The sequence below is a fragment of the Vigna umbellata genome, chromosome 5 (assembly GCF_029865625.1).
Source record: "Vigna umbellata cultivar VRB3 chromosome 5, Vumbellata_1.0, whole genome shotgun sequence".
NCBI classification, from domain to species: Eukaryota; Viridiplantae; Streptophyta; class Magnoliopsida; order Fabales; family Fabaceae; genus Vigna; species Vigna umbellata.
The window spans coordinates 56,268,148-56,295,568 of NC_142169.1; the positions used below are offsets into that span (position 1 = coordinate 56,268,148).

At 27.9% G+C, this 27,421-nt stretch overlaps 2 long non-coding RNA genes across 2 annotated transcripts; both read left to right on the forward strand.

Moving 5' to 3' along the window:
* Positions 1-3,926: 3,926 nt before the first annotated feature.
* LOC148198679 (uncharacterized) lies at positions 3,927-4,409 on the forward strand. The gene is made up of 2 exons (XR_015786744.1): positions 3,927-4,049; positions 4,200-4,409. It is a non-coding gene; the product is annotated as an uncharacterized LOC148198679 (long non-coding RNA).
* Positions 4,410-17,306: 12,897 nt separating this feature from the next.
* Positions 17,307-17,713, forward strand: LOC148198680 (uncharacterized). Its single transcript, XR_015786701.1, has 2 exons — positions 17,307-17,419; positions 17,503-17,713. It is a non-coding gene; the product is annotated as an uncharacterized LOC148198680 (long non-coding RNA).
* The last annotated feature ends 9,708 nt before the right edge of the window (positions 17,714-27,421 follow it).

Consider the following 27,421-nt stretch of genomic DNA (forward strand, 5'->3'; position numbering starts at 1 on the left):
ATATTTATAAAGACTAAAATGAATATATTAGTATGCATCGGCCGTTACAAAAAATTATCTTAGAGATATCATGCATATTAATTTGAGTATTAATTATTTATTAATTTAAAAGCACATTATTAAATGTTGTAACGATAGAATTTAATATTTTTACATAATGAAATTTTTTATTTAGTCATAACTACCTTTAACTTCTTTAACCGGTCTTATACACACAAAAAAGCTCAAGTTTGTGGCTCGTGTTTAAGTCACATCAAGAAGTGAATTTTAAGTCTAACTCAACTTCATAAAAATGGTTTGTAAAGTGAGATTTGTACTCACTTATATACTTTAAATTGACATTATATTTAGTTGATGTAGGACTTCCAACAATGTCCATATGGTGTATTAGATTCCTAAACTCTTTCTTTGAGTTTTAATTGAGTAATAACACTAGACGATGCTACAATGGCGTATGTCGGTGTATTAGATTCCTAAACTCTTTCTTTAAGCTTTAATCTAGTAATTTAATATCAAAGAGTATCATATTAGTTCAATTCAAAAATCTCACCGAAACGCTCTAACCACAATCAAACCAACATTTTCATGCCTCTCACAAGTTCATAACTAATCCAAAATATGATATAATCATTCACTTCAGTCTATAATAAGTTTCATAAACACACTTCTCATTCCAAGTCCTAATATCAATTTTGACATAATCAAGAAAGACTCTATATTCCAAATTCAACCATTCATAATAATCAAACATTCATAAAAATCAAACATGCTAATTTATGACAATAAAAATTCTTATAGGTATAGACAATTAATCAACCAATTCAAACATGAAATATATAAAATTAGTTTCCTATTCACCTGGTTTGACACTCTAGATGCTCTAAGCACCAAAATGCCTTCCTCTATCTACACAAAAAAATATCATAAACAAGATCAACTCCTACAATTATGATCATTGGTTAATGAAAACTTACATTGATGACTTGGATGACATATGCAACAAAAAGATATTACATACAAGAAACATATTTGACCTACGAAAAAGATAGAAAAATGATTTACTCAAACACAGAAACCAATCGATTAAATAAGAAGAGCTTGTCGAAAGGATCATTGTCGAAAGGATCATTCATACTCTGTTAGATTTTGAAACATATGAACACAAAAAAAATTCTAGAAAAATAATTTAAAAAAAATTATGTGTTTCAAAATAATAATTATCCGTTTATTAAAATTATAATTATATTAAAGCATTTTTTTATAAAAATATAATAGTTTTCTTTTTATAACAACCATCACTTTTCTGAAAAGGTTTTCTAAATTCTCAAATACTATTTATATTTATATTTATTATAATAATAATAATTTTATTATTTTTTATTATAAATAAAACGAATACAACGTGCGCGCATGCGTTTTCACTATTTCAAAAATAGTTTGAATGAGTTATGGTTTTTTTCCATAATTTGTAATATGAAAATGTGAGGTTATTTTATATTCTATTGTATAGTCTTATTTTTAATTTAATTATTATTTAAAAGATAATTTAATTATAATTAAATCTTGATAAAAGAGATTAAAATTAAATATATATATATATATATATATATATATATATATATATACACTTTATATGTATAATATTTTTATTTTACAATTTAAATAGTTTGTAATCACTCCCAGAGAGGAGTTTCTAATCATTTCTGAAAAATAGTTTGGGATATGATGTCTTCCTTTATTTAAAAGGAAAATTTCATATTTTATTTTCCATATATAAACAGAAAACATATAAAAGTGAGAAAATATTAGGTAAAATCATAATATATCAAAAAAACTCCATTAAATTCAAAATCTCTATTTTAACATATTTTATAAATATTTAAATTAATTATGTAGTGATTAGTCAGATAAATGAATTTCACAATTATCAATAAAATACTTCAAGAATATATCACATTGAGTAATATTTACTCATCTAAATCTACAAAATCACTCTCCAACTATAATAATTAAATCTTTATTTACCATTGATTTTTCACAATAAATTTTAAAGTATTCTCATCATATTTATTTGTATAACACTCCAAATTAACAAAATAACATTGATAATTAAAAGATTACAAATTAAGTATTAAACGTAAACAATCATACAATATATTTTTTGTATTTGAACTCCTCTACGTAAATTAAAGACAATTGCAAAGATTTAAAATCTTTCAAAGGTTCAGAGTAAATCAGATGGGTCTCCCAATATCCAATATTTTGAGGAAAATTATCACGAGAGATTGAGGGAAGGTGGTTGGTGAGCAAGAAAGAGAAAATGAGAAAACTATTGAGGCAAAAGATGGTGAGTGCTAATTTTTTTTTATGAAATGTACATATTACCATTTATTTATAGTTTTTATAATTAGTTAATGTAACTAATTAGTATTCTTAACACGACTTCTACACAATAAAATTGTCTCAGCATATTACCATTTATTTATAATTATAGTTTTTAAAACTTGTATCATACCATTTTTCTTAAAAGAATCAATAGAAGTGAACTTTAATATTAATATTCCTAACTTAGTTAATGTAATTTTATAGATAGTGTATGTATTGATATAAGATGCTAGTAAATAAGGATTATTCTGATGCTCTCAATAACTTTCAATCTCAAGAAGAGAAGGATAGTTATGGGATGGAGCGTAGCAAGAGATTCTTAGTCTATTGGTTAATTGTTTGACCATAGATGCTTAAAAGGACTAACCTTGATTGTTGGTGAAGTAGTTGTTGTTGTTCTACCTCTGGGATAGGGCCTCTATAGTTCGATATCAATACATGTATATGGATAGCTAATCTAGAGTTAGATGATGAAATGTGTATAAATATTGTTAGTGATTTCTTTGATAATAATAACTTACCCTTTTTTGTGTTTGTTTATTTCTTAGGTATGCAATGATCATTTTTATGATGTGAGCAGATAAGGAACCTTCATTGGATTAGTTACTAGGCGGTAGAGATGGAGCAGAGGAGTAGATTTAGTTTATTTATCGTACTGATATTATATGTGTGTGTGTGTATATATATATATATATATAGTGCTGTCAAAATGGGTTGGAATCCGCGAGCCAACCCGGCCCATCACAGGTTCGGATTGGGTTGAAAAAAGAACTGAAATTTTGATATAGGTCAATTTTGAGCCCAACCCACTAAGAACCCGACTCACTTGGATTAAACTCGTGGTGAGCCGGGTTGACTCACCAATTCACCTAATTTTGCTTTTTGGGTTTGTTTTTGGATTATATTTAGAGTTTAAGATTATTTTGGATTATATTATATTTTTTTATTTTGAATTCTCTTTAGAGCTTAACATCATTTTGGATTTAAATTTATTTAGATTTAAAATTTGTTATTTGTATTCTGGAATTGAAAAACAAAACTTGTAATTAAGTGAGCTGATGAGCCAATCCGTTTAACGCACACCCCCGTGATGAGCCAGACCATGTTCAAATTTTTTTGGCTCGCTAATAGATGAGCTGGGTTGGGTTGACTCATTAAGTGGCTAACCCATAATGGATTAGGCCAACCCGTTTTGACAACACTAGTATATATTTTCTTTTGAAAACATTTGGCTAAACTTTAACTTTCAACTTAAAAAGTTTTTGTTGATGGGGATTTTATTTCTCCTTTCTAGTATATGTTATACTATTATAGTTACACCTGGATAACTTTAACAGATACTATGTTTTTTTTTTACTGTTCTAATTTTATTGATGTGTGATTAATGTATTGATATTATTAAAAATTTGGGATGTTACAATCTTTATTGTTGTTGTTATTAGTACACTTAATTTGAAAAGACAAAAGCTTTTATTCTGAAAAATTAATGCACTTAATTATTATTAATATGTTAAATAATTCCAAGAGACAGACACCTCCACAAGTGAGAAAAATTGAATATAAAAAAAAAAATCACCTTTCCAACAGAGACATACACAAAATGGCAAAAGCTTCACTGTTGTTTCATTGTTTGATGGTTTTGTTTCTCATAGCACTTGAAACAGGTATTTCCTCTTTGGTTTTCTTTGTTTGTATACAATTATGTTATCTGTATTAGGTTGCATACAGTGTAAGTTTTGTGAAATGAGTACGTGCTCTCATAAAACACCATTTTTTATGATGAAAGTTTTGACAAGGATAAAGAAATTTTGCAGGTTGTGTGAATGGTTGTCAATACAAGTGCAAATCCGTGAGTGCAAGTGATTGCAAAAGTTTACAATGCTTTCGGCCTGGTTGCAAAAAGTATTGCCTAAAAGGATGTTGCCTTTGCGGTTGTAATGGAAATGAAATGTTAGATCATGAATTAATGATAACGAAATAAAGTTGAGGTTTCATGGTTCAAATAAAGATTCTTCTGGAATTTATATCAGAGAACAAATAAGATCGTGCATCTTTCTTCATCAATAACATTCCAAAATCTTGAAATAAATTTTTGAACAATCAAAATATCTATATCATTATATAAAAAAGATTTTTCAATGTAAAAAAAAAACTAGTTTTCTAAATTAAATAATTGTTATTAATTGTATCTTTTAATTATTAATTTTATCTTTTAAATGATATTTTTAAATTTAATTGATTCTTTATAACTTCTTTTTTTTACTACTTAAAAATTCCCTTATTTATCTTCATTTTCAGATTTTGTTTTTCTTTTATTATGTCTTATGTTATTCTGAAATTCCGGCATGGAATAATTTCCTCATGCAATTTTTTCTTCTTAAAATATTATGTAAAGTAAAAGAAACATATATAATATAATATTTTAATAATTTAATAATTTTTATGTGAATTGAAAATAACAATAGATTAAAGACTTAGAAAATTATATTTTAAAATTGAAAGGAGGTTAAAAATAATAAGATTTTATTATTTTAATATGAAAAATATTTAGTATAAAAGAGTTTTATTGTTTTAAAATATTAATTTTTTAGAAATCACTTTTCTAAAATTGTTTGAATATTTGAGACTGCTAAAATGATCATCGCAGCAAGCTCTTCAATTTGGACCAATTAGTTTCTTTCGTATTAGTTAGAGGAGTTTTGGTATTCTTAGAGTTGTATGGGCTATCTTTTAAAGATGAGGGAAGCTAAATCTTTAATTTGATGATATGCTTGATTTGTGATTATTGTTGATTTAAGTTGAGAATAGTGAAATCTTGAGTTAGAATTTCTGCTTGGTGGGGTTTGTACTGAGTTTTACTTTTTGTTGCTTTGTGATATTGTGATAAATCATGTATGATAGAATTGAGAGTTGTGAAATCCTAAGTTAGATTTTTTGCTTGGTTGGGCTTGTACTTAGTTTTAGTTTCTCTCTGATTTTGTTATATTGTGATAAGTCATGTATGATATAATTGAACTGTGAAATTCTTGTTTTTTGTGTATTAAATTGTGATATGAAGGAAAGTTGTGAATTGATTTTGTTGGAAATTTCCTTTGTGAGATTTGATTTGGGTAATTTGATATTGGTTAAGCTAAGAACCACAAATTTAATTACCTTTGAAGTCTTTGATTATGAGAATTAGCTCAAACAATGTCAAATTACACAAATCAAACTCAAAGGAGATTTTCTAGGAACTAAGATGGCATTGAGTGCCACTAAGACAATGGCTTCTTGGTAGTGGTTTGTCACTGGGCGAGGGTTATTCTCGTTGGGACACCAAAGTCAAAGAGCTCACCGACTTAGTGCACTAGTGCCAATCAATACTGGCGGATGCCAACAAATCAAATTAAATCATGGGAGCTCTAGGGGTTTTCTCGTTGGGTGACAACTAGGCTAACTAGGCACCTAGACTGGCATTGGACGCCACTTAGTTGGTGTTCACTTAGTTGGTGTTGAGCATTACTCTTCTATGTACTTCTTTATTTGAGTTGTGTTAGGTGACAACGAGTGGTGCAGGGAAGTAGTTGGATGCCTTTCAATATGTTTTATAAACTTCATAATGGTTTAGTTTGAGGTATACATGTGTATAGATGTTTGTGTATTGATGTTATGAATGTGTGAAATATGTCAAAGTTGTGAATTGAAAGAATGAATGCATTTTTAAGGGGGAAAGTTTTTGTGAACGGTGTGTTTTTGTATATGAATATTGTTATAGGGTTAAATATGTTTTTAGTCCCTAAACTATTGGCCGTTTCTGGTTTTTGTCTCTGTTTCAAAGTAAGGTACAATTTGGTCCTCATTCTTTTCGAAACGTTCGTTTTAGTCATCGAAATCTAAACACTGTTTAAAAATTTGGTCCTCATTTAGCAACAAATGAGGACTAAAACCAAAATTCCGAGGACTAAAACGAACATTTCGAAAAGAATGAGGACCAAATTGTACCTTACTTTTAAAGAGGGACGAAAACCAGAAACGGCCAATAGTTTAGGGACTAAAAACATATTTAACCCTATTGTTATATGTCAAAATTATTTCTTAATGAGTATTTCTTTAATTAGATATAATTATTTGTTGTAGAACGTGTATTTTAATCCATGTTCAAGTTGCATAATTATTTTAAGAAACAAGTTACTTCATCGAAACTGATAATCATATAGATTTATATGTAAATAATTATATATGAATTTTTTTCGTAAATAATTATATTCAGATTTATTCGTAATAATTATATACAAATTTTTTCATGAATAATTTTGTAAGTAATTTTACACTAAATTTAACTTAAAATGTAAAATATAAATAATTTTATAGATAAATAAATATTAATAATATAAATTTCAAATGTGTATTAAGAAAATTTTCTTGACATGTTGTTTAATTGAATATCGATATTCATTCATAACAATCTTAAATACTATAAACATGATTTTTTCAAAACATAATAACTTCACTTAAAATATATTATTTATATAAACAAGTATTTTTGACTTTTTGAAATAAAAATCATGCTATAAAACATTTAAGGAAGTAAATTTAAATGTTTTTATTTTATTATATAAAATATTAATTTGATATTCATATATTATAAGTAGAATATATTATTTAATATACTAAATTTAAAAAATGTATCAGTTAATAGAAATTAAAAAAATATTATTAAAGAATAATTATTAATGTTATTATCATTTATTATTATTTAGTACAAATTTTTTGTTATTATTTATTATATTTATGTATATTATTTATTAATATTTATATTTATAATGATTTATTGTTATTTACATTTTTATATTTGTTGTCATTTATTATTCTTTATATTTCATATAAAGAATAATTGTTCCATTGGTTTAATTGTTCCATTGGTTTCAACCTGTAGATCAGGTTGATACAATATATTTCATTTTTAATCATGATAGAAGTTCAATGATAATAACATTGAAATACATATATTTATATACTCAGTGATAATCATTAATTACTACCACCTTCATTTGTAGTAATTACAGTAATATGGACTATAAGTGTCTCTTCCATTTCAATTAACTATCTAAAGTTGAATGGTCAAGATTATACATCAAATATATATTTTTCAAAAATAAGCTTTTAATTTTTTTTTGTATTAAATTAAACTATTTTTTTCTTTATGCCAAAACATCTATTTCATAATTATAGTTCTTGATGATTGAAAAACATTTTTCTACATCATTACTTTCTTTACAAATAAGAACATGTAATAAAAATGAAACACAACCAGAGTTATCCTTGCTTTTGCATGACAAAAGTTAAAGTAAGATCATATAATATTGTGTAGTAAATATATATATATTTGAAATAATTATAAATAAATATATATATATATATATATATATATATATATATAAGTAAATAATTTTATAAGAATTATTTTTTATTATTAAATATTAAATTTAAAAAATATCCATACACGGGTCCAAAGACTAGTTTAAACGAAGAAGAAATACTGTATAATACATAAATTATGTATATTTATGTAGTTATTTATCTTAATACCAATTATAAAATATTTTAATTAGTAGAGTAATTATAATAATGCCGAATGTTAAAGCAAAGGGTGTAAACAATTAAAACTTTATAAATAATCTTGAAAGCTCCAACCTCGACTTTAACGTCGTCTACTAGAAATTCAAAACACTTAATTTTTTCCATATTGTAACTATTGTTATGATTATTATTTTATTATTAATTTCATTATAAATAATCCTGAGAGACAGAACTCTGAAACTTGAAAAATCATTCTAAAAATCCCTTTAAACAGAGAGAAACAGCAATGGCAAAAGCTTCAGTGTTGTTTCCATGCATGATGGTTTTATGTCTCGTAATATTTGCAACAGGTATGTTCCACTCTCTTCTTTGATATATTTATCTATATTTCTTTAACTTATGATTTGACGAAGATGAACAAATAATTTTGTAGGTATTGTGGATGGTTGTAACTACCCTTGTCATGGGCCAAATGGTTGTGGTAATCTGCACTGTGATCTTAAAGGTTGCGTAAAGAAATGCGTTAGTTCTTGCTGCCTTTGTGATTGCAGTGGAAATGAAAAACCTCAAATAAACATGTAATAGTCTTTGTTGTGGAATTTATCAGTAATAAGAGAAGTTGAAGTAATAATATGTTCATTCTTCTTCATCAATTGCATTCCTTATACTCATTCTCAGATTGCATCAAACTCAAACAAATATATCTCCTAATAATTTCATATTGTTTACCTATTAACAGTGATTAACAATAATAATGATACATAGTAAAATAATAACGATAAATATGTTACTTACATTTATTTTTTATACATATATTACTTTTATTGGTTATTAGTGGAAACACATGAGCTTTTGTGTAAGTATATTCGCTTTGTTTATCATGATAAAAATAAGTAAAAGGTTATCATATGATTTTTACATTAAAAATAATTAATTGAGTCTAAAAAAATATATTAATAAAACGCTTATAAAAGTAAATTAAGAAAATATTTACAATTTTAAAGCAAAATAATAAAACAAAATATATTAATAAAAGGTAAAATGGACATAAGAAATCAGTGGTTATAAAACTGAATATCTTTATAGATAAATATAATTATTGAGGTGTTTTTTTAAAATAAATTATTAAAAATGTTATTGAATATTATAAAAGCATATATTTTACGAGATGGGACTTTGTAATTTAATCCTTTTGAAATGCTAACGACATCTCTCTATATTAACATGATATAAATTTAAAATTTTGATTATACATAAAAATAATTGTATTTTAACATGTACTATCAAATAAAATAAAATAGTAGAATAAAAACTATAACCTGATTTTAAAAATAATTTAACATATAAATCTGACATATTATATGTCAGATTATTTTTAGGATCAGTTATAATATTTATTTATTATTTTATTTAACTGTTGACGTTGTGAAAATACAATTTTTTATTTTGTTTTTATGTATGTAATTAAAATTGGTCAGTCAAACATAGCACGCAACTTTCATTAAATTTAGAGATATTATGCATATTAAATTAAATTTAGAGATATCGATCGTGCATATTAAATTAAATTTAGAGATATCATGCATATTAAATTTAGAGTATTGACTGTTGAATAATTTAAAAACAGTATTAAATGTTGAAACTTTAGAATTTAATCTTTTAATTATACATAACTTCTTTAACTGTGTTTTTTTAAGTATACTTAATATATACAAATAGTTTGAATGAATTATGTTTTTCCGTTATTTATAATATGAAAATGTAACGTTCTTTTCATTTAGTAATATAGTCTGATTTTTAATTTAATTATTATTTAAAAAATAACTAAATTATAATTAAACGATGATAAAAGAGAACAAAAAGATTTCAAATTACCGATGGAAATATATTCGTCAATAAATTTGAATTATTGATAAATTTTATCAACGGATTTAGAAATTTTTTACCCATAAAATCATTACTGAAGGAAAAATCTATTGAAAAATCTGTTGATAATGTATATTTCATTTATCGACAGATATTTTTGTCGATAAAATTCGTTAATAATGCACTTGTCGGTAAAAAAATGAGGATTTTTCCGCAATTTTTTTACTAGTCGACAAATTTTTCTGTCGATAACGCATATTTCACTTACTGATGGATTTTTTCGCTGGTAAGAGCGAAAATTTTCCCGCCAACTTTTTTACTTATCGATGAAAAAATTTGTCGATAAAATCCGTTGGTAAATGAAATATAAATTACCGACAAAAAATCCATCGGTAAATACGCCGGTAAAACATTTTTCTTCTCTTTGTGCAAGACAAGGTTATTTATTCTCTTTCTTTGCACATCTTCTTCATTTTGTGCAACGCAACAACTTCCTTCTTCTCTTACAAATCAGCAACCAACAAAAATCAACAATACACTTCATCCCGAAACACGACGCACCATCGCGAGCACCGTCGCCATTGTTTGGCCAGCCGTTGTGACGCTTCGCACTCAAGCTTGCCAGATTTGAACGTGCTTCCACGTCGCAGGTTTCTTCAAAAGAGAAAATTTTGCGATCCCCACCGTTATGAGGACGCCCTCGAATAGAGATCTTCATACTGTTGAGGTATCACTCCGAAGCCAACCTCTCCTCCTTGCAAACCACCCAAAACAGAGGGAAGAAGGAGTGACACCTCCCTTTCTCGCATAGAAAGCCAAAGAAATAGAAGAGAAAGGGAGAGGATGAGGGTTTCGTACTAAATCGAACCTTCAACTTAAAAGAGAAAGAATGCCCTTTGCACGAGTAGGACCCCAAATGTTGGGGTTTATGGTTCGAGAAAAAGAAACAAGGATCTGGACCTTGGATAACAATAAAAGAAAAAAGAAGAGAAAGAGCGAAAAAGAAGATGAACCAGATAACGTTTTTACCAACGACATTTTCGATGAATTCTTTTGTCAATAACTATTGACAAATTTTTTTGTTTATAATTACCATCGCATTCTTCCATTAATAACAAATTACATATTTCTCTATTGATAGTTACCAACGGATCAAAAAAATCCATCGGTAAAATTTATAGACAACGCTTTTATCAATCGATATTCGATTGTTAGTAAGTCATCGATAATTTTAATTTACCGACGAATTTATAATATTAAATTTTTTTAGTCATATATATATATATATATATATATTATAATTTAGATCTTTGAAATACTTACATAAAATTTTATTTATTACTATTATTCTGTTTACAAATATTCTTTCTGATTTATATTGTAGGGTGGAAACTATTAATTAAAGGATTGATAGGTATGTTAGGAGTATATAGGAAGTTATCATTTGGTCATTTTCAATGAAAAGGTAGAAAAAATCGTCATTGAATATGTCACATTAAGTATTAATTATATTTGATTCCAATTGCTTCTAGTAGGTACTGTTGTAATCATTTCCAAAAAAAAAAATATTTGGGATATTTAACGCATCTATTTAATTAAAGTAAAATTTTCAATTTTTTCATATATAAAAAAATAGAAAAGTAAAAAACAAATATGACATAAAATCATAATATATCAAAATAAATAAGATACAATCTTTTTTTAATATCCACACACTTTATTTTAGTAGATTTTATAAAAAATTAAATTAATTTTGTAGCGGTTAGTCAAGGTTAATAAAAATAAATGAGTTTCATCTATAGTTAACAAAGTATCCCAATAACATATTATATTAAGAAATATTTACTCATTTAAATTCATAATGTCAAATCTTCAACTATGATAATCAAATCTTTATATTCCATAATAATGATGATTAAATATTTTGTGTCTCTATAATTGTTATTTAATAATTTTCTTCTAATGATAATATGATTTTTAATTTAATTATTATTTAAATAATAATTAAATCTTAATAAAAGAGATATAATTATATATATATATATATATATATATATATATATATATATATATATATATATATATATACACACTTTAAGAGGTCTTTGTGAATTTTTTTTTTCAAGTTTGGAGCATGATCTAAAAAGTGGTTTAGTTGTTTTCCAAACTCTTTTAGGAGATGTTGGTTCTCAATATGTGTTCCTTGTTTCAAGAGTTGAGTTATTAGTTGTGCATTGAGTATGATTTAAGCTAAAAGCTAAGGGCAAATGTTATGTGAACCAGAGGTGTCTTACAAATGCAAGTGAAGAAGAGAAGACAATATCTTTATTGAAGAAGATTCAAATTGTTGGTTTAAAAAGGATATAGTAAGAGTTAGTGGAAAAGTATGAAGATTGGGGTCTGAAGTGAAGTTGTAAGGAGGTTTCATTAGTATAATATTCAACTATAACTAGTGAGTTTCTCAAAGTAGTAGAGAAGAGACAGATCAGCCAATCCTAAATTTAGATGTATCATAAAGTTGTTAGGTTTGATTCAGCTAGTAATGTCAAGTTAAGAAGGATGCAGTTCTAAAGATGGTTACAAACGAATGGGTCAAGAAGTGTAGATGAAGTATCAATTTTGGTTTTGTCGTTGCAACAAGTTAAGGATCCTACTTTGAAAATGGGATAACATTATTGTGGACTTTATTACTCACTTGCCAAGATCAATAAAGGAAGCATGAAGTAATTAGACTAGTTTTGAATAAAAGTAATCAAAGGGGTTAACGTTTTGTAGTAGATGAAAAATGTATGTGATCAAGTCATTTGTGTGGTGCTACAAAGAGGGAATAGGATGATATGAAATGTTATCTATTATGTATTAGTTTGAAATCAAGGCTAGCTTAAGATTTGGAAGGAACTTACAAGAAGTAGTGTAAGACATATGGAAGGTGAGTTCAGCATAGCAGATAGAATTTTGGTGGGTCAAATGTAAAGGATCTTTCAAGCTTTAAGTTTGAGGTTAAGAAGTTGCTTAGGGAAATGATGGTTAGACAAATCTACACTATTGAACATAAGAGAATTTAACATAGAGGTAAAGTTTTTAGTTAGTTAAGGTGTTAAAGATTATAACTCGATCAAGTTTAGGTTTTTGTGATAAGAGAGAATGAAGAAAACATCATTTTCTTTCTACCTTATGAGTGAATTTTCGATGAGGAAAATTTTTCTTGTTGGGGAGAATGTAAAACCCCAGAAAATGGAATTTTAAAAGTGGTATTAGTTTAAAAATAGTGAGACTTAATTATTTTAATATTAAAAGGTTTTAATATAAATAGTTTCATTATGAACGAGTTTCATTATTTTAAAATACAACATCTCCCTAAAAATCATTTTTCTAGAGTTCTCTAACTTATTCATAGGGGTTCTCATCCTCTATTCGTCTTGTTGAAGAACTGAGACCGTAGGGCTGATCATGATGACGAGCTCTTCAATTTAGATTGATCAGTTTATCATATAAAGTAAGTTAGTTTTTTGCTTATCTTTTTGGTCTGCTTTGTCTTCCTTTGCATGCGAGTCTACTGTAGATCTCATGTGACGTTTGAGTCTTTTATAAGATTCTTTGCTGACCAATGGTCCTAACGGTGTACCCCTGATCGTGTTTCTGTTGTTCGTAGGAGTAGATAACACTTCTTGTGCTTGTGGAGTTGTGTTAGGCTTTAGAACGATTTGGTTTTCTGTCAGATAAGGGAAGTTAATTACCTGATTTTAGTTTTATAGAATGTTTGAGAATGTTAAATTTCATGTCTAATTAGTCTGTAATTTGTGGTTGAAGTATTGTGAAATCTGACGGGTTAAAATGGTTATGCTTTGCTTGAATTTGTTTGGTTGTTGTTGAGTTGAGAAACTAAGGAATCTTTCCATTTGATATGTTATTGTATTGGTTTTCTGTATTGTATTTTTGATTTGGTCAGAATTGGTCATTTTGGTATGTTGAGTTGTTGTGTTTGTTGTATGAATTATGCTTGTTTTGGTTGAAAGTGATGTTGAATCGGAGAATTAAGAATTTGGTCATTTGATCAAATTAGTATTCAATCAGACGCTTAAACTTGTTTTAGAACCCTTCACTAAGTCATGAATACCAAATTGGTCATTTGAATAGATTCATGGTTCACTAATTCATAATGTGCAGTTTTTGTTTTTCTGGTATGGCATTGAACGACCCTGATGTGGCACTAAGCGCAAGCGTTGCAGTGAAGATGTGAAAGCATTTCAGTTACCGACAACTGAGTGCCACCCTCTCACCGTTGAGCACTCCTTGCTTTGAAATTTATGTGCTTATTTTTCATGGTTTCATGATTATGGTATGGTTTGGATTTGGTTTGTATATAGTCCTTATATATCTATTTGGAATTGTTGATGCTTTATGGATTTTAAACATAATTGTAAGTATGGTTAAAGAGATGTTATGAAAGGAATTTCCAATGGGAAGTTCTTGTTGTTGTTCAGTAGTGTGATGTATTGATATAAGGGCTTCGTATTAATCTTAACACTCTTAATAACCATCTAGTCTCAGGTAGAGAAAGGTGAGGTATGTCATGAAGGGTAGTAGGAAGTCCTTCGTCTAATGGTTGTTTCTTGGCCATAGATGTTTAACAGATCAACCTTGGTGTGTGGTAGCTTGATGTGAGCAGTTTATTACACCACACTTAGGTGCAGAACCTGCCAGAGTCTAATATCAATACATTTATCCGGATAGTTGTAAGACCTATGAAAAATATTTACCTTAATAGTAACAATTTTATTACTAGTAGTAATAAATTTTTCTTTATGAATGGAAAATATAGTTAATAAGTTTATGTAAAAATAAAATGTGGAAAGCTAAATAAGAAATTTTGGTAGCTTAAATGGTAGAAAATTGTAGTGATTTCAAGAACATGGGTTCAAACTCTTTTCTACATTTTTGTTAAAAAAAAGAAAAGAAAAAGAAAACAAATGGACAAAGAAACTTTCGATGATTGAAATAACAAAACACCAAAACATCTTTCGGCGATTGAAATGATAAATAAATAAATATATATATATATATATATATATATATATAATAATTAAAAAAAACACCAAATAGAAGAATTTAGAGTAAGAAGGATTTTAGGGTGGAGATTCTAGAAGTTTTCTGGGAACAATCTCTGGTCAAGAAACTAAGTCTGAAATAGAGGTAAGGGAGCTAACCTTTCTAAGCTTTTATATTATAATTTAGTATTGTTTTATTACTATTCATGTCTTGAAATTCTGTGTGAATACTGTTAATGAAAAACATATGTGCTTGTTATATATCTATCTATATTGAATTTCTGTGTTAATATTATATGTTGTTGTTTTGAATCTGTAAATAAGAAATTTGTTAGAAACTAGTCGAGGAACACTTTGGCTAAGGAAAGACTTGGTACTTAAGTTGTCCATTGTGACGCACTTCTCTTTCCTGAAAGTCTACTCGACAAGTTTTTAACTTAAATCTTATTGAACAGATTATGTATTGTTAAATTATTGTGCAATATATCTTGTTGGAATGAAAATTTCTGATGAATTCATGTTATTGTGGTGGATATGGAATTATGAATTTGAGCATGGTATGAGTTGATGAATATGAACATGATATGAGTCTCGTGGAGAGATTCTGTAATGATATGGTATTAGTGTATATGTTGATGTTGAGGGTCCTGTTGTTGGAGGTTATTCCGATACTCAAATAATCATCCAGTCTCAAGTAGAGAAGGATGAATTATGTAGTGAGAGGGGCAGGAGGTCTTGGTCTATGTGCCGGTTTTGGACATAGTGTTGAGGACTAACCTTGTGGATGGTATAAATTATTTTGGAAGTGTATTTGTAAGAAGAAGTAGAAGTCATCATAAGTGCATAACCTCCCGTGACCGCTCATCAACGTATCATCCGAATGAGTGTCTATTGGGTATTGTGGAATGAGTGTCTATTGCGTATTGTGGAATGAGTGTCTATTGGATATTGTGGAATGAGTGTCTATTGGGTATTGTGGAATGAGTGTCTATTGGGTATTGTGGGATGAATGTCTATTAGGGATTGTGGTATGATGGGATGAGTGTCTATGGTGCGATTGTTGTATGATGGTATGAGGGTTCTCACATAATTATTATATAATGTTTGTTGAGTGTATCAAAGTAATTATGCATGTTTTATAAATGATTTGTTGCATGTTAGCTCACCCTACTTGTTTGTGTTTGTGTATGTGCGATGATCGTATAATTCGTTATACGGGAGCAGATGATAGAATGTCGTCTGATTCAGTGCCAATGAAGAAAGAGATAGAAGAATAAATTAGAAGAATTCGAGTTATATTTATGAGTTTGTAGTTGAAATCTGAGTTTAAAACATATATATATATATATATATATATATATATATATATATATATATATATATATATATATATATATATATATCAACTATGAATGATCAAGTGTGAGATTATGTGATTTTACCTTATATGCTGCTATGCTTAGGATAATTAGCTTGCCCTTCTATTTATGTTTGTTGGTTAGTTTCTTTTTTTTTTTGCAATGATCACCTTAATTGTTTTTTTTTTTTTTACAATGATCACCTTAATGTGTAAGTAGAAAAGGATGTTTCCGTTGAATAGATGCTCGAGGTGGATGATACTAATGTATAGGCTATATGAGTAATTTATATGTATAGTTGACATTTTGTAAAACTCTAGTTAAACCTTTAGTTTATGTATAGAAACTCTTAAAATTAAAATGTCATTATATATAAAGTTTTTGCTGTTATGGATATAATCGTATAACTGTATATTTTATATGTTTCCTGTTAAGTTAATTGTTTCCTAAATATTAATCATGTGAGGATTTCTATTAATAGTCTTTATTATTAATTTGGATGTTACACTTTGAAATTAATATTCTTTTGGATTGACCATTTCCACCACAAAAAATATTGTGATATTTTTGTCAAATTCAAACACACTCTATGTGTTCAATTTTGACTGACCGTTTTCTAAAACCTTAGTAACAATTTATGACTAATATTTATTATTTCAGTATTTTGTCTCCCTTTTCAGTAAATAAATTGTTGAATTTAGTATATCATGATATTGGAGTAAATTGATAAATTCCATGTTTTTTTAAACTGAATTGATTTTTCAGTTAAATTTGTAATAAGGTGTGCCTTCACCATACACAAGTGTCAATTTTTATCTTAAAATTCTTTCAATCCAACTTGCTACTTTTGGATCAGTTCTTCAAAAATTGAATTTTCACATGAAATTACTTATATAAATAAAACGCTGAATGTGGTACCTAGTAATAAAAACAAAGACTTCAAATCTCAACTTCAACTTTAAATATATCTTTGTCTCTTATAATTTAATGCACTTCATGAATATTATTCTTACCATTATTGTAACTATTGTTATCGTTATTATTTTATTATTATTATGATTATAAATAATACCTAAGAGACAGAACTCTGAAACTTGAAAAATTATTCTAAAAATCCCTTTAAACAGAGAGAAACAGCAATGGCAAAAACTGCAGTATTGTTTCCATGCTTGATGGTTTTATGTCTCGTAATATTTGCAACAGGTACGTTTCACTCTCTTCTTTTATACATTTTTCTATATTTCTTTAACTTATTATCATTTGACGAAGATGAAGAAATTTTATAGGGTTTGTGAATGGTTGTAACTACCCCTGCCATGACCCAAGTGCTTGTGTTAAAATGCCCTGTGAAGTTCCTAATTGCATAAAGCGATGCCACAGCCAGTGCTGCGTTTGCCAGTGTCTTGGAAATGAGAAACCTGAAATAAATATGTAACAATTCCACGCCTTTGTTGTGGAATTTATGAGTAATAATAATAACATGTTCATTCTTCTTCATCAATTGCATTTCATATATCTCTTTCTCAAATTCCATCAAACTAAAACTAATATATCTCTCAACAATTTCATATTTCTTTACCTATTAATAGTAATAATAATGATAAATATGTTACTTAAAACTTTTTTTTTCTACATATATTAATTTTATTGGTTATTAGCGGAAATACATGAGCTTTTGTGTAAGTATATTCACTTTGTTTATCATGATAAAAATAAATAAAAAAATTATCATATGATTTTTACATTATAAATAATTAATTGAATCTAAAAAATATATTAATAGAACACTTATAAAAGTAAATTAAAAAAAAATCTTTACAAATTTAAAACATAAAATAATAAAATAAAATTTATTAATAAAAGGTAAAATGTAACATCCCAATATCTCACATTGGATAATTCATAATTTATATATTGTAACATTACATTTACGGTAACATCCCGTAATTTCACACTTAAAAATTCACAGTTGATATATTTTAAACTCAGATTTCAACTATAAACTCCTAAATATAACTTGAATTCTTCTAACTTATTCTTCGATCTCTTTCTTCCTTGGTATTGTTTCAGACGACATTCCTTCATCTGCTCCCGTATAACGAATTATACGATCATCGCACATACCCAAACAAAACAAACACAAACAAGTAGGGTGAGCTAACATGCAACAAATCATTTATAAAACATATATAATTACCTTGATATAAACATCATATAATAATTATGTTCGACACTCTCATACCACAATTCCTATTAGACACTCGTCTCACAATACCCAATAGACACCACAATACCCAATAGACACTCATCCGGATGATAAGTTGATGAGCGGTCACGGGAGGTTATGCACTTGTAATGACTTCTACTTCTTCTTTTTTTTTTCTTTCTCTCTTTTTTTTTTATATACAAATACACTTTCAAAATACTTCATACCATTCACAAGGTTAATCCCCTCACTATGTCCAAAACCGGCACATAGACCAGGACCTCCTGCTCCTCTCACCACATAATTCATCCCTCTCTACTTGAGAATAGATGATTATTAGAGTATCAGGATAACCTCCAACTACGGGACCCTCAACATCAACATATACACAAATACCATAACATTTACTTAATCTCTCCACAAGACTCATACCATACTAATATTCCTCAACTCACATTATACCCCTACAAAATCTCCCCATACTACTCATAACATGTTCAGATGCATAAATTCAAATGCAGTATAATAAAATACAATTATCGCATAAATCACAATTATAATTCATAATTTCATATCTACCACAATAACATGAATTAATCAAACATTTTCATTCCAACAACATATATTGCATAATAATTTAACAGTACAAAATCTGTTCAATAGGATTTAAGTTAAAAACTTGTCGAGTAGACTTCCAGGAAAGAGAGGTGCGTCACAATGGACAACTTAAGTACCAAATCTTTCCTTAGCCAAAGCGTTCCTCAACTAGTTTTTAACAAATTTCTTATTTACAGATTTAAAACAACAGCATATAATATTAACACCGAAATTTAATATAGATATCAAAAAATAGAAATTAAGCAATATTAAGATCCCTGAGAAGATACGAAATTAATATCTCTAAATCTGTAACTCCGATTTCAAATCTGATTGGTCACAATAATTCACTATTTGTTATAAACTACATATTAAAATTTCAGGTTGATCCAACGGTTAACTAGATAGATATTGAGGTTTTACCGAGGTAACTCAAGTGCAGAATTTTAAGTGGTTTTCGGTTATACTCAAAATGCGAAACTAATTTCCCTAATCACAGACATTTAATTACAAATCTGAACGGTCAAAATGACTTAATATGTCTTATGAATTACATACTAAAGTTTGGGCTCAATCTAACGGTAGATGAAATATATATGAAATTTGTACCATGATAGCTTAAGAACAACAATACAGTGTTCATCCGATTGTTTCACACTTTCGAAATTTCTTTCTCTAAACATAGACCTTCAATTACAAATCCGATCGGTCAAATTGTATTAATATGTCCTAAGAATCATATATCAAATTTTGAGGTTGATCTAACGGTTAAATAGGTCAAAATCTATATTTTTACCGAGACAACTTAGTAACAGAACTACAGGGTGACTAATTTACTCAAACTTGCAGTATTTATTTCTCCAAGTACAGACTTCTATTTTCAAATCCGAACGGTCAAAGTTTAGTAATAGGTCTTAGGATTCACATACTAAAATTTTAGCTAAATCCAACGGTGAAAACAATTAATAGAAAATTTTCACAACAGTAACTCGAAAATAAGAAATTATAATAATGAAAACTAAATTTATATAAGTGAATAGATAACTACCATTACCAAAATTTTAACATACTCATAACTCATATTCATTATCATAACATGGATAAAAAAAAAAATCATAAACAAGAAGGATTAGCTCCCCTACCTCTATTCTAGACTTAATCTCCTGCTCCGAATTTGTTTCCCCGAAACCCTTCAGAACCTCTACTCTTCTTGCAACTAAAAATTTCTTCCTAACTCTTTCTTCTCTATTTCTCAAGCTCTCACTTGATTCCTCTTTTCTTGGTGCAAAATACCCTTCCCTCCCATGGCTATTTATAGTAAAAAAAATTTACTATTCATTAATATTTTAATATTATTTATTATTTTAATATTATTTAAAAATAATATTTCAATCATTTTCTCACCAAATCTGATCCTAATTTCTACCTACTACTTTCTTCCATGCTAAGGAATCTTAAATGCTGAAAATTTATTTTTACTATTTACTTTTTACTATTTACTATTTACTTTTTACTATTCCATTTAAAAAATTTTACTAAATAAGTTACCAAAAATTTGAACCTCTCCTTCTAAAATTACTATAATTTTATATCCAAAATTTACAATTTTCTATCCATTAAAATTATTATTACTAATAAAATACTAAAATTTACTACTATAAATATATATATATATATATATATATAATTTTTTTTTTATGGGTCTTACATTCTCCCCAACACAAAAAAATTTTCGTCCTCGAAAATTCAAAAATTGGACATAAAAATAAAGTTATGATTATTCCACCTTATCTCCTAGTTTCCTTGTAAATTCATTTACTCTACTTATTTTGTGCATCAAATTTCTAGCACGTCAAATTTGAAATATATTCATGAAAAATTAAAATCATAAACCTTCAAAACACCTTTACTTGACACTTTTAGCCCTATGAAAACCACCATTAAACATACCTCAATTATAATGTGTTTCCCGAGATCAAAACCATATCCCAAGGATATTTAGTGTTAACCAAATCTCAAATTTTTATCTTATGCGAACTAAAAGTAAGTATAAACAAGTTCACTCACACACATCACTGGATAGAGATCAAGGTGCGACATATAAATCTTTACCTATCCTTTACATCGCCATTGAGGTTTGAATACTACCATATAACTATACCTGATGAAATTGCTCCAATCACAATCTACAACTTCTTAATTATTCCGAATTCCCTAATCACATTAGTATTGCAACCCTCCTTTTTATCCATTTCCAAACTCTTCTTCTTCCTTATCTTGCCATGTTCATAATAATGTCAATTCAACCTACACTACCTCCACTAACTATAATAAATTTTACAACCATAAATCATGACATTTTAATCCTATTAAAATACCAAATATTTGTATAAGTCGAAAGCCAAAATTTTCGTACCTGGATTTTCTCCACTACTCCTCATACCAAAATCATATATTCTCAAATCTTATCTCTAATACATTTACTAAAAAAAAAATCTAACCATCTCCTTTTAATAATCTATTTAGCTTAGAATCCTTCCAATACTTCATTCTTCTCTAAAGACCTCGTGTTCTCTTAACTTATAGATTTCTCCTCCTATTAAACTTTCTCATCTACTCTTCTTTGTCTAATATTTGATTTATTCTTAATCTACTTCAGTATTCCTATCCCTTTTTATTTTAAACTTTATCTTTAATTCTTCCACCATTTTCTTTCTTCAGATTCCAATCATCACTAATACATCAATCCATGTTACCAATCTCACACAATGCCACTCTGTTTCTCATCAATACTTCCTTCTCTTCTGACTTCTAACGTTACTGATATACTAAACCAAACTGATTTCTCAAATCTTGCCACATTCATGCTTATCCAAAGCTTTTCTTAATCTAGCCTTTGAACTCAACTCCTTTTTGTGAAACGTAAGATATCTCATCTATTAATTTTGTTCTAGAAACTTCTAAAAATTTACTTCTAAACACCAACATCTTCACTCATCCTTTGAAACTTAAACTCTAGTATTATATCTCCCTATCAAGGCTTTAACTAATTCTAATATATTTCCTCAAACCCTCAGAATTAAGAAAGGAAAATCATCTATGGTAAAAGTCATGGTAGTTAGACACAATACTCTACTATCTAGTTTAGAGGAAATGGTAAATTATACCATTTAGACTCAATTCTTCACAGAGAAGACACGGAAGACCCACAACACAGAGGTCATCCTAAGGACGAACTGCTCTGATACCATTAATATGTAACATCCCAATATCTCACATTGGATAATTCATAATTTATATATTGTAACATTACATTTACGGTAACATCCCGTAATTTCACACTTAAAAATTCACAGTTGATATATTTTAAACTCAGATTTCAACTATAAACTCCTAAATATAACTTGAATTCTTCTAACTTATTCTTCGATCTCTTTCTTCCTTGGTATTGTTTCAGACGACATTCCTTCATCTGCTCCCGTATAACGAATTATACGATCATCGCACATACCCAAACAAAACAAACACAAACAAGTAGGGTGAGCTAACATGCAACAAATCATTTATAAAACATATATAATTACCTTGATATAAACATCATATAATAATTATGTTCGACACTCTCATACCACAATTCCTATTAGACACTCGTCTCACAATACCCAATAGACACCACAATACCCAATAGACACTCATCCGGATGATAAGTTGATGAGCGGTCACGGGAGGTTATGCACTTGTAATGACTTCTACTTCTTCTTTTTTTTTTCTTTCTCTCTTTTTTTTTTATATACAAATACACTTTCAAAATACTTCATACCATTCACAAGGTTAATCCCCTCACTATGTCCAAAACCGGCACATAGACCAGGACCTCCTGCTCCTCTCACCACATAATTCATCCCTCTCTACTTGAGAATAGATGATTATTAGAGTATCAGGATAACCTCCAACTACGGGACCCTCAACATCAACATATACACAAATACCATAACATTTACTTAATCTCTCCACAAGACTCATACCATACTAATATTCCTCAACTCACATTATACCCCTACAAAATCTCCCCATACTACTCATAACATGTTCAGATGCATAAATTCAAATGCAGTATAATAAAATACAATTATCGCATAAATCACAATTATAATTCATAATTTCATATCTACCACAATAACATGAATTAATCAAACATTTTCATTCCAACAACATATATTGCATAATAATTTAACAGTACAAAATCTGTTCAATAGGATTTAAGTTAAAAACTTGTCGAGTAGACTTCCAGGAAAGAGAGGTGCGTCACAATGGACAACTTAAGTACCAAATCTTTCCTTAGCCAAAGCGTTCCTCAACTAGTTTTTAACAAATTTCTTATTTACAGATTTAAAACAACAGCATATAATATTAACACCGAAATTTAATATAGATATCAAAAAATAGAAATTAAGCAATATTAAGATCCCTGAGAAGATACGAAATTAATATCTCTAAATCTGTAACTCCGATTTCAAATCTGATTGGTCACAATAATTCACTATTTGTTATAAACTACATATTAAAATTTCAGGTTGATCCAACGGTTAACTAGATAGATATTGAGGTTTTACCGAGGTAACTCAAGTGCAGAATTTTAAGTGGTTTTCGGTTATACTCAAAATGCGAAACTAATTTCCCTAATCACAGACATTTAATTACAAATCTGAACGGTCAAAATGACTTAATATGTCTTATGAATTACATACTAAAGTTTGGGCTCAATCTAACGGTAGATGAAATATATATGAAATTTGTACCATGATAGCTTAAGAACAACAATACAGTGTTCATCCGATTGTTTCACACTTTCGAAATTTCTTTCTCTAAACATAGACCTTCAATTACAAATCCGATCGGTCAAATTGTATTAATATGTCCTAAGAATCATATATCAAATTTTGAGGTTGATCTAACGGTTAAATAGGTCAAAATCTATATTTTTACCGAGACAACTTAGTAACAGAACTACAGGGTGACTAATTTACTCAAACTTGCAGTATTTATTTCTCCAAGTACAGACTTCTATTTTCAAATCCGAACGGTCAAAGTTTAGTAATAGGTCTTAGGATTCACATACTAAAATTTTAGCTAAATCCAACGGTGAAAACAATTAATAGAAAATTTTCACAACAGTAACTCGAAAATAAGAAATTATAATAATGAAAACTAAATTTATATAAGTGAATAGATAACTACCATTACCAAAATTTTAACATACTCATAACTCATATTCATTATCATAACATGGATAAAAAAAAAAATCATAAACAAGAAGGATTAGCTCCCCTACCTCTATTCTAGACTTAATCTCCTGCTCCGAATTTGTTTCCCCGAAACCCTTCAGAACCTCTACTCTTCTTGCAACTAAAAATTTCTTCCTAACTCTTTCTTCTCTATTTCTCAAGCTCTCACTTGATTCCTCTTTTCTTGGTGCAAAATACCCTTCCCTCCCATGGCTATTTATAGTAAAAAAAATTTACTATTCATTAATATTTTAATATTATTTATTATTTTAATATTATTTAAAAATAATATTTCAATCATTTTCTCACCAAATCTGATCCTAATTTCTACCTACTACTTTCTTCCATGCTAAGGAATCTTAAATGCTGAAAATTTATTTTTACTATTTACTTTTTACTATTTACTATTTACTTTTTACTATTCCATTTAAAAAATTTTACTAAATAAGTTACCAAAAATTTGAACCTCTCCTTCTAAAATTACTATAATTTTATATCCAAAATTTACAATTTTCTATCCATTAAAATTATTATTACTAATAAAATACTAAAATTTACTACTATAAATATATATATATATATATATATAATTTTTTTTTTATGGGTCTTACATAAAATGGACGTAGAACTGTGTATCCCAAACCAGCAAATCAGTGGTTATGACACTGAATATCTTTATAGATAATTATACATAAATATAAGGATTCTTTTTAAATAAATTATTAAAAGTGTTATTTAATAATATAAAAGCATATCATTTACATGTTGGAACTTCGTAATTCAATCCTTTTGAAATGCGCTGAACACATCTCTCTATATTAACATGATATAATTATATGTTAACAACGTTAACAATTAAATAAAATAATAAAATAAAAATATGTTAAAAATAATCTCACATATTAAATTCATAAAATATTTAGATGAGATTATTTTTAAGATATGTTATAACTTTTTTCTTTCTATTTTATTCAATTATTAACGTCGTCAAAGTACACATTTTCTTTTTTATTTTTATACATAAAATAAAAATGGATCAGGAAAACATAGCGTACAACCTTCATTATATTTAGAGATATGATGCATATTCAATTTAAAGTATTAATTGTTGAATAATTTGGAAACAGTATTAAATATTGAAACTGTAGAATTTAATCTTTTAGTTATACATAACTTCTTTAACAGTGTTTTTTAAGGATATTTAATATATTCAAACAGTTAGAATGAGTTATCTTTTTTCCGTTATTTATAACATGAAAATGTGACGCTATTTCCATTCAGTAGTCTGATTTTTAATTTAATTAGTTTAAAAAACAACTAAATTATAATTAAATAATGATAAAAGAGATATAAACTCACACACACACACAACTTTTTATTTTATATTTTAGATCTTTATAATACTTACATAAAATGAAGAATTTTATTTTTTAACGTTCTTCTTTTTACTAATATTATTCCTCCTTATTTTTATTTTAGTGCATATAGAAAGTTATCACGTTTTCAATGTAAGGGTAGAAAAAGGTTGTCCCTTAATATTGCACATAATTATTAATCATATTATTTATTCCAATTCATCTTGTACAGACTTTTGTAATTATTCTAAAAAAAATTATTTGGGATATTTGAGGCATATATTTAATTAAAGTAAAATTTTTAATTTTATCTTTCAAATACAAACAAAAAAAAAGATTGAAAAAAATATCACACAAAATCATAACATATCAAAATAAAATTAAAAAAACTTTTTAAAATTCATAAACTCTATTTTAATATATTTTATAAAAATTTGAATTCATTGTATATAAATTAGTAAAGATAAATGAGTTTCAAGAAGTGGACTTTAAGACTAACTCAAACCCACAAAACTGGTTTGTAGGGTAATATTTGCACTCACTTGTATATTATAAATTGGTCTTATCTCTGGTCGATCTGGGACTTTCAACACACCCTCCCCCCCCCACACCGAGCTATAAACATCATCTTCAGCGTGAGACTAGACATTAATGAGTGGTCTGATAACGGGTGGAACAACATGTCCACCAAACAACAAATATCGTCTCGGCTAGGCGACCACCATGTCATCAACGACGCCTTCATCGGAGCTCCTACGTGCTCTCAACACCTTTGAAGTTATGGATTTGCTCCATTTTTCATTGTGCATGGTGGCATATCTAGTAGTAATTCAGAGCGTCGAGGTCGTTCGTTTTTCATTTTCAGGTTCATCGTGTGTTGTTTCACGTCCCGTCAGGTAGCTATTCAGAACATTGAGGTTGCTCTTTTCCTTTTTCAGGTGTCTTGATTGAAGAATTTTGAATTTTTTATGCTTGGCTTCTTCTGCGGGTGTCTCTTTTGACCTCATTTTTTTGTCACCATTGCGTTTGACTCATCCATATATGTTTTTTTTCATGGAAAAGAGGGTTATTGTTAGTTTATTTATAGTCGTGGTGGCTCTCCAACAATTGCATCTTTATCCACTAGTGGCATTTCTCAATGACGATTTGAGGGAAGAGATTTACATGGAGCAACCTCCCAAATTTGTTGCTCAGGGAGAGTCTGTTGGCTTGGTAGTTCGTCTTCTATGTCGTCTTTCAAATCATTAGCAATTTGGTGTCACTCGAGTGCAGCTCACTAAGTCTTTATGGATTATATCAGTAACAAGCTTATACATAAAATTTGCATGCACCAGCTTAAGGGGAGTGTTAGATATATTATCTTTATTTTATATTTATCTTTTATCTTTATCTTTTATTTTATATTTATCTTTTATCTTTAGTTAGTTTTTTATTATTTGTATTTTAAACTTAACCCATTTTTTTATTATAAATAGAGGACCCTATATATATATATATATTTAGCACAAGGGAGATTAATCATATGCATACTTTTTCAATATATTCAACATAATTAATAAAATACCTCAAGAAGTAAACATTGAATACCCTAATGAGGGGTGGAAGTTGAAACCTGACCTGTTAAATGCCTTACCAAAGTTCAATGGGTTATCAAGGGAGAATCCACACAAGCACTTGAGACAATTTCACATGTTGTGTGAAAATTTTAGATCTCCCAGGATCACAATAGAGAGCCTTAAAATGAGAGTTTTTCCATTTACTC